Source organism: Orcinus orca, chromosome 6 (genome assembly GCF_937001465.1).
Source record: "Orcinus orca chromosome 6, mOrcOrc1.1, whole genome shotgun sequence".
Classification (NCBI taxonomy): Eukaryota; Metazoa; Chordata; class Mammalia; order Artiodactyla; family Delphinidae; genus Orcinus; species Orcinus orca.
The window spans coordinates 120,270,584-120,285,028 of record NC_064564.1 but is presented as its reverse complement, the minus strand read 5'-3'; the positions used below and the strand labels follow the sequence as shown (position 1 = coordinate 120,285,028).

Here is a 14,445-nt window from a genome sequence, read left to right as displayed (position 1 = left end):
CGGCCAAAAAACAAAAAAGTTGCTTCCAAATTTCATAGCAACATTATTCATAATAGCCAGAAAGTAGTAACAACTCGAATGTCCATCAGCTGATGGAGATACAAACAAAATATGGGATATATATGCAATGGAATATTATTCAGCCATAAAAAGGAATGAAATACTGATATTACTTGAAAATTAACCTTGAAAACATTATGTTAAGTAAAAGCTGCCAGACACAAAGGGACAAATATTGTACATGATCCAGTTATGAGCTGCCTAGGGCGGGGGGCGGGGTTGGTAAGAATAATGGGGAAGCACAGGATTTCTTTCTGATGTGACAAAAGTGTTCTAAAATTAGATTATAGAGATGGTTGCACAACTTTGTGAATGTACTAAAAACCACTGAATTGTGCGCACTGTATGGTATGTGAATTATATCTCAATTTTTGAAAGCTCTTTAAAATAAAAATAGCTTTTTATAACTGTGTAGTTATAATCTGCAATTTGTAATGCAGATTTTAACAAGTACAGAGAAGAGCTAAAAAGGGCACTTGAGGCTTCCCTGGTGGCGCAGTGATTGAGAGTCCGCCTGCCGATGCAGGGGACACGGGTTCGTGCCCCGGTCCGGGAAGATCCCACATGCCGTGGAGCGGCTGGGCCCGTGAGCCATGGCCGCTGAGCCTGCGCGTCCGGAGCCTGTGCTCCGCAACGGGAGAGGCCACAACAGTGAGAGGCCCGCGTACCGCGAAAAAAAAAAAAAAAAAGGCACTTGGTCCCTTCCTGCCATGGGTCTGGGACTCAGAATGTCAACTTGGAACTAAAAGCTACAGCACACAGTGGACATCAGGACACGGAGCATATGGCGTTTCCACAGTCTGGACATCGTGTGGAGTGATGCATGTACCCCAGTGATGCAAAACTCTTCCACCTGGAACCACCTTTGAGACACACTGGAACGGTAGTCCCATAACTTTACAACTTGAAATGCCCGAATGTGTCATCAGACTCGTCCTGAGTGACTTTGGATTGTTTCAAAACCTGCAAAACTTCTTCACAGGATGATGACTTCTGACCATGAAGGATATTCAAAAGAATGGGCCACTGGTTCTGAGGTTAATTCCGAAAAAAGTTCCAAGCATTTTGTACATTCCTGGGAAAAGTGTTCCTACAACGTTCTGTCAGCTACAAATTGGCGCTCGCCATTGTCACTTGCCAGCTGCCTCTACAAGGCGTAAATCATGTGCTGCTGCGGCTGCTGCCTTGCAACAGCCCCTGAAACGCTGAACGGAGGCGCTCTGGGCTCTGGGTGACATTGGCAGAACAGGTCTTCCGATAGATGGATATTTTCAGGAGACAATTTTATGAGCCCAGTTCTTGTATCTCCTCGTATCTAGACAAGCACTCAAATCCTTCACGGCGACGTCTGCTCCTCATGACTGGCAGTGACATGCACGAGACGAGCAGAAACCTTCTACAAAAAATAATGCTTGACTGCATGTACTCCCCCTTCACGCAGACCACATCTATACTGACCTTCCTCCCTGCCTCTGTGGAGCCGTTTCTCAGAGCGATCTGGGATGCTGTCTCCCGGGTTGCAGCCCTCATTTTGCCCCAAATAAAACTCAAATCGCAACTCTCACGTTGTGCATTTTTTTAAGTCGACAGTTCCCATCACTTGTAGAAAAAACTTAAGGAACCCTATAGCCACCCGGTCACCTCCAAAGGCGAGAGGGTGGAGAATACCAGCTCAGACGCCAGGCAGTCCCCAGGGGCTGGGAAGTCTGCCATTCCTCTCCTCTTGAGCATCTTGTGGCAGGAAAGCTGCAGAAGGTGACTGACAAGACCCAGAGCAACATGTGGTGGGCGGGGCTTGCAGCTGAAGCTCCGGAAGTTTGAAGCCGGCGAGGGATCTGGCTGTTGGTGGCGTCTCTTCCCAAACTGTACTGACCCCTACTGGAAGCACTGAGAACTTTTGCCCATGAAGGCCTGAAGCTGCCCCACTGATAATTGCAGTTCTTCTATAACCATTGCCATACAATCTAAGACCTTCCTCTGGTTCTGTAATCTTTTATGGTAGTCAGGATTTGTGTGAAGAGCTTCACACTGGGAAGATCGAGATATGTCATAGGTTCCACTTCAATCTCCGTCATTTTGGCTTCGATTGATTCTTGTATCGTGTGATAAGATGCATCCGTTCTCACAGTGCAGCAAGAGCTGGCCCGAGGTCTGGCATTCTACGGAAAACTTTGCTGTGCAGTCCTTCATCTCAGCCGCTGGTGTTTCCAGAGGCAAGTCTGAGGCTTCTCCTTTGGCTCTTCAGAATATTTTTGTAGACTTCCATCACTTTCTACTGGCTGCAAACATTTCCACTCTTCAGAAAGAGAAGGTGCTTAGGTTCTAAAACTTTCAAGACTGAAAATAATGGGGTTTTGTAATAAAGAATTGCAAGACAAAAAATAACCAAATGGAAAAACCTGGAGTTAAAAAGCACAACAGGGCTTCCCTGGTGGTGCAGGTGTTAAGAATCCGCCCACCAATTCAGGGGACACAGGTTCAATCCCTGGTCCGGGAAGATCCCACATGCCACGGAGCAACTAAGCCTGCGTGCCTCAACTATTGAGCCTGCGCTCAGAGCCTGCGAGCCACAACTACTGAAGCCTGCGTACCTAGAGCCTGTGCTCCGCAACAAGAGAAGCCACCGTGATGAGATGCCCATGCACCGCAATGTAGTCGCCCCTGCTCGCCGCAACTAGAGAAAGCCCGCGCGCAGCAACGAAGACCCAACGCAGCCAAAAATAAAATAAATAAATAAATTTATATTTTAAAAAAGCTCAACAAATGAAATAAAAAATCCACAAGATTCTGGTCATAGAGCAACTGGACATCCACATGCAAAAAAATTAATCTGGGGGAGTGGGATGAATTGGGAGATTGCGACTGACATATATACACTACTATGTATAAAATAGATAACTAATGAGAACCTACTGTATAACACAGGGAAGTCTACTCAATGCTCTGTGGTAACCTAAATGGGAAGGAAATCTAAAAATCTAAAAAAGAGGGGATACATTCATATGTATGACTGATTCACTTTGTTGTACAGCAAGAAACTAACACAGCATTATAAAGCAACTATACACCGTGCCCCGGTCTGGGAAGATCCCACATGCCGCGGAGCCTAGTTAGCCCCTACAGTCTTGTAAACTGATTCTAGAAACAATTTCCTTATAATATATCTCCCACTGATTTTTTTCCTCTGGTCGAACCCTAACTGACACAGGGGTCAAAGCAAAAGTCAATGAGGCAACGATAGTCTTTTCAAAACATGCTGCTGGGACACTTGGATATTGACGTGTAAAAAGATTAATTTAGACCCTCATGTCACAGCATGTACAAAAATTAGTACAAAAATGGTTCATAGACCTGAATGTAAGAGCTAAAAACATAAAACCATTTAGAATAACACATAGAATAGGACTTCCCTGGTGGTGCAGTGCTTAAGAATCTGCCTGCCAATGCCACAGATACAGGTTCGAGCCCTGGTCTGGGAAGGTCCCACATGCCGCGGAGCAATTAAGCCCATGTGCCACAACTACTGAGCCCGTGCTCTGGAGCCTGCAAGCCACAACTACTGAGCCTGGGCACCACAACTACTGAGATCTCGCTCTAGAGCCTGCGAGCCACACTACTGAGCCGGGTACCTAGAGCCCATGCTCCACAACAAGAGAAGCCACCGCAATGAGAAGCCTGTGCACTGCAACGAAGAGTAGCCCCCGCTCACCGCAACTAGAGAAACCCCACGCACAGCAACAAAGACCCAATGCAGCCAAAAATAAATAAAAAAATAAATTTATTTAAAAAAAAACTTAGAAAAACCTTTACGACCCTGGATTAAGCAGAGTTCTTAGATACAACATCAAAGGCATGATCCATTCCAGAAAAAAGAAATTTGACTTCATAAAAATTAAAAACTAAAACAAAAAAACCAACATTTTGCACTTCAAAAGACTTTTTTTTTTTTTTTTTTTTCGGTACGCGGGCCTCTCACTGTTGTGGCCTCTCACTGTTGTGGCCTCTCCCGTTGCGGAGCACAGGCTCCGGACGCGCAGGCTCAGTGGCCATGGCTCACGGGCCCAGCCACTCCGCGGTACGTGGGATCCTCCCGGACCGGGGCACGAACCCGTGTCCCCTGCATCGGCAGGTGGACTCTCTACTACTGCACCACCAGGGAAGCCCCAAAAGACATTTTTAAGGGAACTATACTCACTATCTTATAATCACCCATAATGGAAGAGAATGTAAAAAAAGAATATATATATATACACACACACACACATATATATATAATTGAATCACTTTTTTGTACATCTGAAACTAATGTAACATTGTAAATCAACTATATTTCAATAAAAATATTTGAAAAACAAAAAATACATTTTTAAATTATGAACATTAAAAACAACCTACAGACTGGGAGAAATATATATTTGCATATCATATATCTGATAAAACACTTACATCCCAAATATATAAAGATCAACTCAATAATAAGACAAACAACCCGAATAATAGAAATGGCTGATAAGCACATGGAAAAATGCCCAGCACCGTTAGTTATTAGGGAAATGCAAAGTAAAACCGCACATTAGTATCGCTGTAATAAAACGACTGTTAGTAACAGGTTTGGGCAGGGATGTGCAGAAGCTGCGACCCTCATACACTGCCGGTGGAATGAAGAATGGTGCTGCCGCTTTGGAAAGCAGTTCGGCAGATTCTTTAAAAATTAAACAAAAAAAATCTTTTTATATGACTCAACAATTCCACTCCTTGTTATTGATTCAGGATAAATAAAAACACATGTCCATACAAAGAAATTTTTGGCAAATGTTCCTTGCACCATTTATGCATAAGAGCAAAAAAATGGAAACAATCCAAATGTCCATTAACTGGTGAATGAGTAAACGAAATGTCTTTGATCCATTTAATGGAATACTATTTAGCAATAGAAAGAAAGGCACCAACTGCCGATACGGCCTCGGGCAAGGCACAGGTGCGCCTCAAGAACGTGCTGAGTGAAAGAGGCCAGATGCGAAAAGCTGCAAAAGATTCCATTTGCGTGAAATGCTTTTTTTTTTTAAGTTATTTTTTTTGATGTGGACCATTTTAAAGTCTTGATTGAATTTGTTACAATATTGCTTCTGTTTTATGGGTTTTTTTGGATTTTTGGCTGCGAGGCATGTGGGTTCTTAGCTCCCCAACCAGGGAGCAAACCCTCAATCCTTGCGCTGGAAGGCGAAGTCTTGATCTCTGGACCTCCAGGGAAGTCCCCTGAAATGCTTTTTTAAAAAGGCAAACCTATAGAGGCAGGAAGAGGATTAGTGGTTGTCTGAGAAACGGGTAGGAACAGGGATTCATGGAAAACGAGCAGGATGGATCTTTCTGGATGATGGAAATATTCTAAACCTGAATTGTGGTGATGTTTGCACCGTTCTGCAAATTTACTAAAAATCAATAAATTAGCGGGACTTCCCTGGTGGTACAGTGGTTAAGAATCTGCCTGCCAATGCAGGGGACACGGGTTTGAGCCCTGGTCCAGGAAGATCCCACATGCCGCGGAGCAACTAAGCCCGTGCGCCACAACTACTGAAGCCCTCCGGCCTAGAGCCCGTGCTCTGCAACAAGAGAAAGCCACTGCAATGAGAAGCCTGCGCACCGCAAGGATGAGTAGTCCCCGTTCAAGGCAAATAGAGAAAGCCCGCGCACAGCAATGAAGACCCAACCCAGCCAAAAATAAATAAATAAATAAAAATTAAAAAAAAATAAAAAATAGAAATAAATTGTCCACTTAAAACGAGTATATTTTGTGGTATGGAAGTGATACCTCAATCAAGCTGTTTTTTAAAAAAATAAACAAGAAAGCTACAACATAAAAAAACAAACTAAACCAGACTGGTTAGCGTTATAAATTTAGGTGGTTGACGTATGAAGAATACAAGGTGGTAGGGACTTCCCTGGTGGTCCACTGGTTAAGACTCCGTGCTCCCAATGCAGGGGGACTGGGTTCGATCCCTGCTCAGGGAACTAGATCCCACATGTCGCAACTAAAAATCCTGCATGCCACAATGAAGATCCCGAGTACTGCAACAAAGACCCAGTGCAACCAAACAAATAAATATTAAAAGCAAAAAACACCAAGGTGGTAATTATCTTAAAATTTGGGTGGTTATCGCGTGGGGCAGGGGAGAGGCACCAGGGAGGGGTGGGGTGGGAGCCAGTGAGTAGAGGGGAGGCTAGGGGGCTCCTAGGAGACTGACCACGTCCTGTTTCTTGACCTGGATGGTGAGCACATGAGTGCTTGCTTTACAGTAAAACTTTTTTATTTCTGTATTTATTTATATACTTTATATATATATATAATATATATATTATATATATTATATATATATATTTTTAATTTATATATATTTTTGCCACACCGCATGGCTTGCAGGATCTTAGTTCCCCTACCAGGGATTGAACCTGGGCCACAGCAGTGAAAACACCGAGTCCACTGGACTGCCAGGGAATTCCCATAAAACTTTAAATATATATTTTGTTTTATACATGTTTCTTGACATATGTTATATTACACAATAGTAACGCTTTACAATACCAACCAAAAAATGTATTGTTTCTGGGACCAAATCTAACAAAAACGAGGAAGACGTGTCTACAGCAAATTACAAACTTCACTGAAAAGCAGTAAATCAGCCCTGAATAAGTGTACGGCAGGGCAAAGGGAGCATTATTCCCCAAATTGACTTGTAGAGTCAATGCAACTCTGATCAAATCCTAAAAGGTTTTTCAAAGAATTTAACAAAATCAAATTAAAAACAAGCCCGAGAAGAGCCACGTGACTCTTCAAGAATAATGATATTCCGCTAGCTGTTATGGCTTCTGCAGACTTATAAAGCCGTAACTATCAGGACAGCATGATCTCGGCCCAGGGAAAACAAACTGATCCACAAAAGGCAATAGAGAGCCCAGAACAGTCCACAGGCACATACACAACCTGGGACACTGATTATAGAGCATCTGAGGGAACTAGTTCATAAATAAATCAATAAAATAAAATATCAAAATCAATATAAATGAAATACAATAATAATATCTCATATGCAGGGTTGAAACAAAGGGACAGAGTTAAAATATTTGGACAAGAATCGTCCTTAGGTTGGAGAGGGTTAAATGGGAGCCCATGTGATGGAAAGTCCCTTCACTGCTCCAGTGAGGATATAAGACGTGTTAGATTAGGTGTTCCTGGTATAACTGCCAAACAATTAAGGAGAAAAATGGAACACTGGGCATTGGAGGGTACCAGTACAAAAAGAAGTGAGAAATAAGAAAAAAGAAGCATAGAAAAAACTGAACAACTAAAAGGCACAAAATAAAGTCAAAAGAAGAAGTTTAGGTTGTGGAATTAATTATAGAACCCTCAGTTAAAGTTGGAGTCAGGACGGGTCTGTAGGGAGCTCTCTCCACGAATATGCACGTCAATTACCCCAAACAGGAAGAGATTTCCGCCTACATCTTGGACAGGAAGGTGCCTCTACTTACCATCAGTCAGGAGGAAGGAAACTTCCCTCCACCCCCGACAGCCCAGCCAATCAGAGACTGCAGGGGCCCAGTCAATGGGAAGACTCCATTGAACCCCAGCTCCTCCAATGGAATCTTTGGTTATCACAGCCCCTCCCTACTCCTCCTTTTCCCTATAAAAGCAAGTTCCCCCTCCTTGTTCTCTGGATTTGGCTTTTTTGTCTGCCATAGTTTCCACATCCCAAATTGCAATTCCTCTGCTATTCCTGAATAAGCTTGCTTTCGCTGGTAAAATAACTGGCTACCATTTACTGAAGTTGATATATTTATATGGTGTCAGAAGTGGGATCTGAAGGCGGCGAACCCCAAGAGATGACAGGCCCTGGAATGGAGCGAGGTACCCACACTGTGAGCCCTTCATGCTCATCACTTCCCTGAGTCTCTTCTTGTATTCCAAACTGCTTCTTTGCGTTTTGAGTTCTCTAGCTTTTTTCGGGGTCTGGAAAGGCTTTGTCCTTTCAGGGGAGAGGTTTCATCCTTTCTGGTTCAAGGTTTCGCCCTTGGTGAATACTCAGTTGTCTTCTGGAGTGTGCAAGAGTGGGGGGATCGAGCTAACTGGAATCGAATAATTTGCTTTATTCCTTTTGGAATCTGGGCTAGGACTCCAGCAACTTTCTTGGGTTTCCAGGAGAACTTAAGGAAAAGGGATCCTGGTCATCTATGTGCTCTGAGGGCAGCCCTCCCTCAGGGACTCTGGAAGGTTCATGTTTGAAAGCTATGGACCCTGACATGCTCGTTTCTTTTTCCCCTGACATGCTCATTTTTAACTAAGTGGGCTGAACCAACTAAAAGTAATCCAGAATTATCACGGCCATTACAGGGAACTTTCAATCTTCCCAAACTTGTTTTTCTTAAGATTAAATTGGAGAACTGTGGTTCTAAAATTTTATTTTATTTAATTTATTATTTTTTAAATTAATTTATTTACTTTTGGCTGTGTTGGGTCTTCGTTGCTGCACGCAGGCTTTCTCTAGTTACGGCGAGGGGGGCTACTCTTCCTTGCGGTGCACGGGCTTCTCATTGCAGTGGCTTCTCTTGTTGCAGAGCATGGGCTCTAGGTGCACGGGCTTCAGCAGTTGTGGCACGCAGGCTCAGTAGTTGTGGCGCGCTGGCTTAGTTGCTCCACGGCATGTGCGATCTTCCCGGACCAGGGATCAAACCCGTGTCCCCTGCATTGGCAGGCGGATTTTTAACCACTGCGCCACCAGGGAAGTCCCATGTGGTTCTAAAATTAAATAAGAAGAATGGGATATTTATTTTCATTGGTACCTGGAAGCTTGCAACTGTGCACCAAAGTCTAAAATTGCCTCTTTGCAAGATGCCATTTCTAAAGTGGCCAAAACAACTAAAAAACTTGAAAAGAGCAGAACAGTTTCTGAAGCCTTGTGCTCCTTGAGTTCCCCTCCCCTAACTTCTTTGTCTCTGGCACCATCTTGTGTGTCTTCTCCGTCCCCTTTGTCTCAGACTCCGCCCCCTTTGTTTCTTCCTTTCCCCTCCCCTGTGAAAACCTGCCCCTTTAAAATCAGACCCTCAGGGGGACTTCTCTGGCGGTCCAGTGGTTGAGGCTTCACCTTCCAATGCAGGGGGTGCAGGTTCAATATGTGGGCAGGTAGCTAAGATCCCACATGCCTCGAGACCAAAAAACCAAAACATAAAACAGAAGCAGTATTGTAACAAATTCAATAAAGACTTCAGAAGTGGTTCACATCAAAAAAAAACTTTAATAAAAATTAAATAAAAATAAAATAAAATTGAACCCTCTTAGGGTCCAAATGCTTAACCCCTAATTATAGTTTTTAAGTTAACTGGAGCAGGACTCCCCTGGTGGCACAGTGGCTAAGAATCCGCCTGTCAATGCAGGGGACACAGGTTTGAGCCCTGGTCCACGAAGATCCCACATGCCACGGAGCAACTAAGCCCATGCGCCACAACTACTGAAGCCCGTGTGCCTAGAGCCCGTGCTCCGCAACGAGAAGCCACCACAATGAGAAGCCTGTGCACTGCAACGAAGACCCGATGCATCCAAAAATAAATAAACTGAAATAAATAAATTTATAAAAAAATAAAAATCAGTAGTGTACTTAGGTAAAACTAAAACAATTTTCTTTCATTTACTAAGAGGACAAGGTTTTCTTGGAATATTGGTTTGCTTCTCGTGGGAGATTATGAATTTTTCTTTACCATTTTTTAAAGTAAACTGCTTAGAAAGCAAAGATTTGTGTTTTAACAAAATTATTTCCTGTGCTTACGTTGTCTTATTCAGGACTTTCATTACTAAAGAAAACTGAGTCTTCTCAATATTTTTTATTTATTTATTTTTGGCTGCATTGGGTCTTTGTTGCTGCACGCGGGCTTTCTCTAGTTGCGGCAAGTGGGGGCTACTCTTCGTTGTGGTGCGCGGGCTTCTCATTGCAGTGGCTTCTCTTGTCGTCGCGGAGCATGGGCTCTAGTAGTTGTGGCTCGCAGGGTCTAGAGCGCAGGCTCAGTGGTTGTGGCTCACGGGCTCTAGAGTGCAGGCTCAGTAGTTATGGTGCACGGGCTTAGTTGCTCTGCGGCATGTGGGATCTTCCCGGACCAGAGCTCAAAGCCGTGTCCCCTGGATTGGCAGGCGTATTCTTAACCACTGCGCCACCAGGGAAGTCCTCTTCTCAATATTAAAAGAGCTAAAAAAATTAAAAATAAATAAAAGAGCTAAGTTTTGCTTACAACTATGTAACCTCTTGTATTTGCCTTTGAAATCTTTTATTGTTACTTTGGTCAGACAGATAATTAAGTATCATTTCATAATGATCTGTGGTCCTGTTTGGTCAAATGTCCAAAACCTTTTGTTACTTTTGACAAACTTACCCCAAATCATGTTATAAATGAAGTCTTGCTGACCTTACAATAACTGGGCTCTTCCAGAGGGCCCCTGGAGAATCTCAAAGGATTTGTCTCTCACCTGGTAAAATGCTGAACTAATCAGGCTTATTTGATGAGCTAGATTACATGGGAAGCTTGTAATAGGCTTCTAAATAAGAAGGAATACAGAACCTTTTAACCTTATAGTTGTATAGGTACATATTAACATGCGCTCAAAATCATATGAAATTGCTAAATTCTGAGATGTCCTGATATAATGTTATTGGTCATGATTTTTGTTTTGTTTCTGTTTTTTGGGTTTTTTTGGTCGTGCTGCATGGCTTGCAGGGTCTTAGTTACCCGGGCCCCAGCAGTGAAAGCGCCAAGCCCTAACCACTGGACCACCAGGGAATTTCCAACCGCTCACCATTTTAAACATATGTCAAAAAGATAAGCTGATCCCCTTGCCACTCCCATTATAATGAATTCTCATCAGATTTTTAATAATGGGCATTTTCAAGTCTTTCTGTCATTATAGTTACTGCGTTACTCTGATGCTTCTCCAAACGTGTTCCTCTTTAAAGAGATTCACGGAAAGGACTCTGACGGGTACTCTGAAACAGTTTTCTTTCTTATAACTCTAAGATCATACGACTGAACTGTGTAAGAATTTCTAAAACTCTAATGGAAAACCAATTGCTTTAATGTTTTGCTTTCCAGACATAACGGATCCCCTTTTCTCCTCTCCTTTAAGCTGTCTATAACTTAAAACAATTTGGTAAAGTGTATATTGGCATCAAAGTTTGAAGCATTTACATTTTCTCCCTACCTGGTCCCTCAAGAGTTCTGAAACTCTTATTAAGTATTTTTGTTTTTCATGACAGTGGACGTATGTGCACACGTTCAATGGAGTCTGTTGTCCCTGAACAGGACACCCAAAGCACGTGGTTCTTTGATCCGAGCTGAGAAAGGGAGAAACACTTCTGCATTGTAAAGGCCTCATTGCTTCTACTGAAAATAACCAGTTGGGCAATGCCCTGGCGGTCCAGTGGTTAGGACTCCGTGCTCTCACTGCCGAGAGCCCAGGTTCGATCCCTGGTGGGGGAACTAAGATCGTGCAAGCCACATGGTGTGGTCAAAAAAAAAAAAAAAGTTTAAGAAAGTAGTTAGGATTAACATATACACACTACTATACATAAAATAGATAACCAACTCAATATTTTATAATAACCTATAAGGGAAAAGAATCTGAAAAAGAACACATGTGTGTGTGTGTAACGAATCCCTTTGCTGCCCACCTGAAACTAACGCAACATTGTAAATCAACTATACGTCAATTAAATTTTGAAAAACTAAAAAAGAAAGAAAATCACCAAGCTCTGGCAGAGCACTCCTTTTGCAGCGCACTCCCGGAAGACCAAGACCCCGAATGTCACAGCCCACAGCCTGGAGATTCTGGGTGCTGGAAAAGGCACCTCCAAAAGGATCCTCTCCAGGCTCGCCAGCAGGGCCCCATCAAATCCTGTTGACTAACGCTTGTGCCACCAAACTCCAGAGGGGACTCCTGGGTTCAGTGTCACATCTAAAGGAGGCACCAAATCCCAACTGGACCTGTACACTCTCTGGCGACCTGAAGATAATGCCCATTAGGACCCGAAGCAGAGGACATCTGAGGCCAACAGCTTTCCCAAAACGTCTGGACCAGGCCTGTATACCTTTACTTCAATACAGTCCCTCACCCTGTTCCTCCCTCCCTTCTATGGAAGGACAACACCCTCATTCGTATCTCCCAGTCCCTGAAGAAAGGGGGAAACCTCTCCGATTGCTCGATTTGCCATTGGAATCCTCAGCTGGCCCAGCATAGCAACGGCCTCTTGGTTCAGCCTATAAGTAATTTCACTGGGGTTCCAGATGCTGCTGTCTGTCCAAATTGTCCTGCAGGCCCATTTTATAGAGTTAGGGAGCTAAGCCCACCTAAATGTATTTCTTGCTTCAATTTGACCCACCCCTGGCATAGGAAAACAAGATCCTTTGAATATCTGCATGAAAGTTCAACGGAGCTGGCAATGCAAGTTGAGTCATCTGAAAACTCGCTGACATATCCGTACATCTAGGTAACTTCCTGTTGTGTAACAACAAAATTTCCGAGCCTTGGCTAAGCAATGCCAGTGCCTCTGCACCAGTGAAGGAACCCAGAGATTCCATCACTCGTGTGGAGGCTTCATGTGCGCCCCCTGGTTTCACCTCCATATGTGGAAGTTTGGGGGATGGCCTTTATGCTTGGGCAGCCCATTGTCTTGATGGCTGGAGAACACAGGACGGTGTGCCCCGCTGTATTCACTGTCCTGTTCTCCTGACATAACTGAACAGAAGCCTCACGTTGATCCGTCCCATTAAACCTCTATAACTGCCTTAAGCAAGAAATTCCAGCAGGCGCAAGAGATTCTGCCTTTACCTCTGCAGGGAGAGCTTTCCTCCCACGGATGTACATATGATGAGGAATCTCTCCCTGACACTAGGAGAGTTAGCCACTCCGCAGCCAAAGCAGTTTCAGCTCAGTGATGGTCGCTTAACTCACCAGCCAAGGTGGTTTCACGTAACCACGAGCCTGCAATTACCTACTTGCTGAGCAAAGAGGTGTCTGCAGCAGCAAACCCCTCTTGCTGCAAGTGGTTAAACGCCCCTGGGGAAGCACAGACCCGATGACATAAGGCTAAAGAGCAAGGACGTTGGCTAGAGCGACGTCACCGGACAACCCGCTGTCTCTCCGGTGTATTCAGCTGGATACCTGCAGGTCTGGCTCCTGCTTTAGAAGCGTCGTGCAAACTGGCCATCCCTCGCAGCCCCCAGGGAGCCCTGGAGCCGGGAGGAATCCAGCCTTTCCCGACAGGACGTGCCCCCTCCCCACCCTTCCCGTCGGGGCCCAGGGGCTGAGTGCCAGCTTGGCAGGTCAGCCGCTTCCCTGTGCCGGAACAGGCTCCTCTCCCTGACAAACCTCAGCGCATCCAGGTCTGCAGCCGACCACCATGACCACCACGAAGAGGATGGATGGCGGCGAGGCGGCTGTGACCATGCGGGACCCCCAGGGATGGGGCGTCTGACAGGGTCTCTAGAGACACCAGCCCCCGTGGTCCTTGAGGTTCTGGGAGGGCAGGGGTCGGGCTGAGCTCGGCGGTGCGGGACTGGAGCTCCTGGCACAGTCCACGCTGGCGGCGCCTCCACCCTGACCAGCCTTCCCCTCGGCCCCTAGCTGTGCTCCTGTCCCGCCCACCTCCCAGGCCGCGCCCTCCTCCCGGGTGGGTGGGGCCGTGCTGACCCGCGTGCCCACCACGAGACAGCACTGAAACTGCCTCGCCCCCCTTGGGAGCCCAGCCCAGGAGGGGCCCCAAGGCTCACCCACCCCAGGCAGCCGGCGCGGTTCCTGCAGTCCCGCTCGGGGAGACACGAGCCTGCGGAGCCAGGGCTGTGGAGAAGCCAGGATGGCAAGCGTGAGGCCCCAGCCCAGGCCTGGGAAGCAGTGGACCTCTGAGGTCTGAGGGATCCCTACTCGAGGCCTCCCCCGAGTTCAGCACCCTGGAGCAGGTTGGTGGGCAGCGCAGGGGGATCCAGGAAGTCAGGGCCCCCGACTTGGACCCACCTCCTGCTGCTGTCACCCTGAGAGAGCCCCCCTTCTGGACCACTTAGGGAATATTCCACTGGACCAGTTCATTGGGTGGAGCCCCCACCTATCCCTTTGCCTGCCGGGGAGCTCCTGGGCCCAAGAGGCCATGAGAAGTCCAGGCAGACCCACGGGATTCTTGCAGTGGTGAAGCATCCGGAATTTTAGGCCCCCGGGGTGAGCAGGTGTGTGTGGGGGAGTGTGTGTTCGGCTGCTGCGGGCACCCGACAGACTCGTGGTCACATGCGACTCTGCAGGGGACCAGCTGTGTGTCTCTGGGGTCTGCTCACGCTGTCTGCCGTCATCTATCCTGTCCCACAGAG

At 45.8% G+C, this 14,445-nt stretch overlaps 1 pseudogene; it reads right to left on the bottom strand.

The window, feature by feature from the left end:
- Nucleotides 1-1,732: 1,732 nt before the first annotated feature.
- On the bottom strand, nucleotides 1,733-13,537 carry LOC125964913 (kinetochore-associated protein DSN1 homolog; annotated as a pseudogene).
- Between the last annotated feature and the right edge of the window lie 908 nt (nucleotides 13,538-14,445).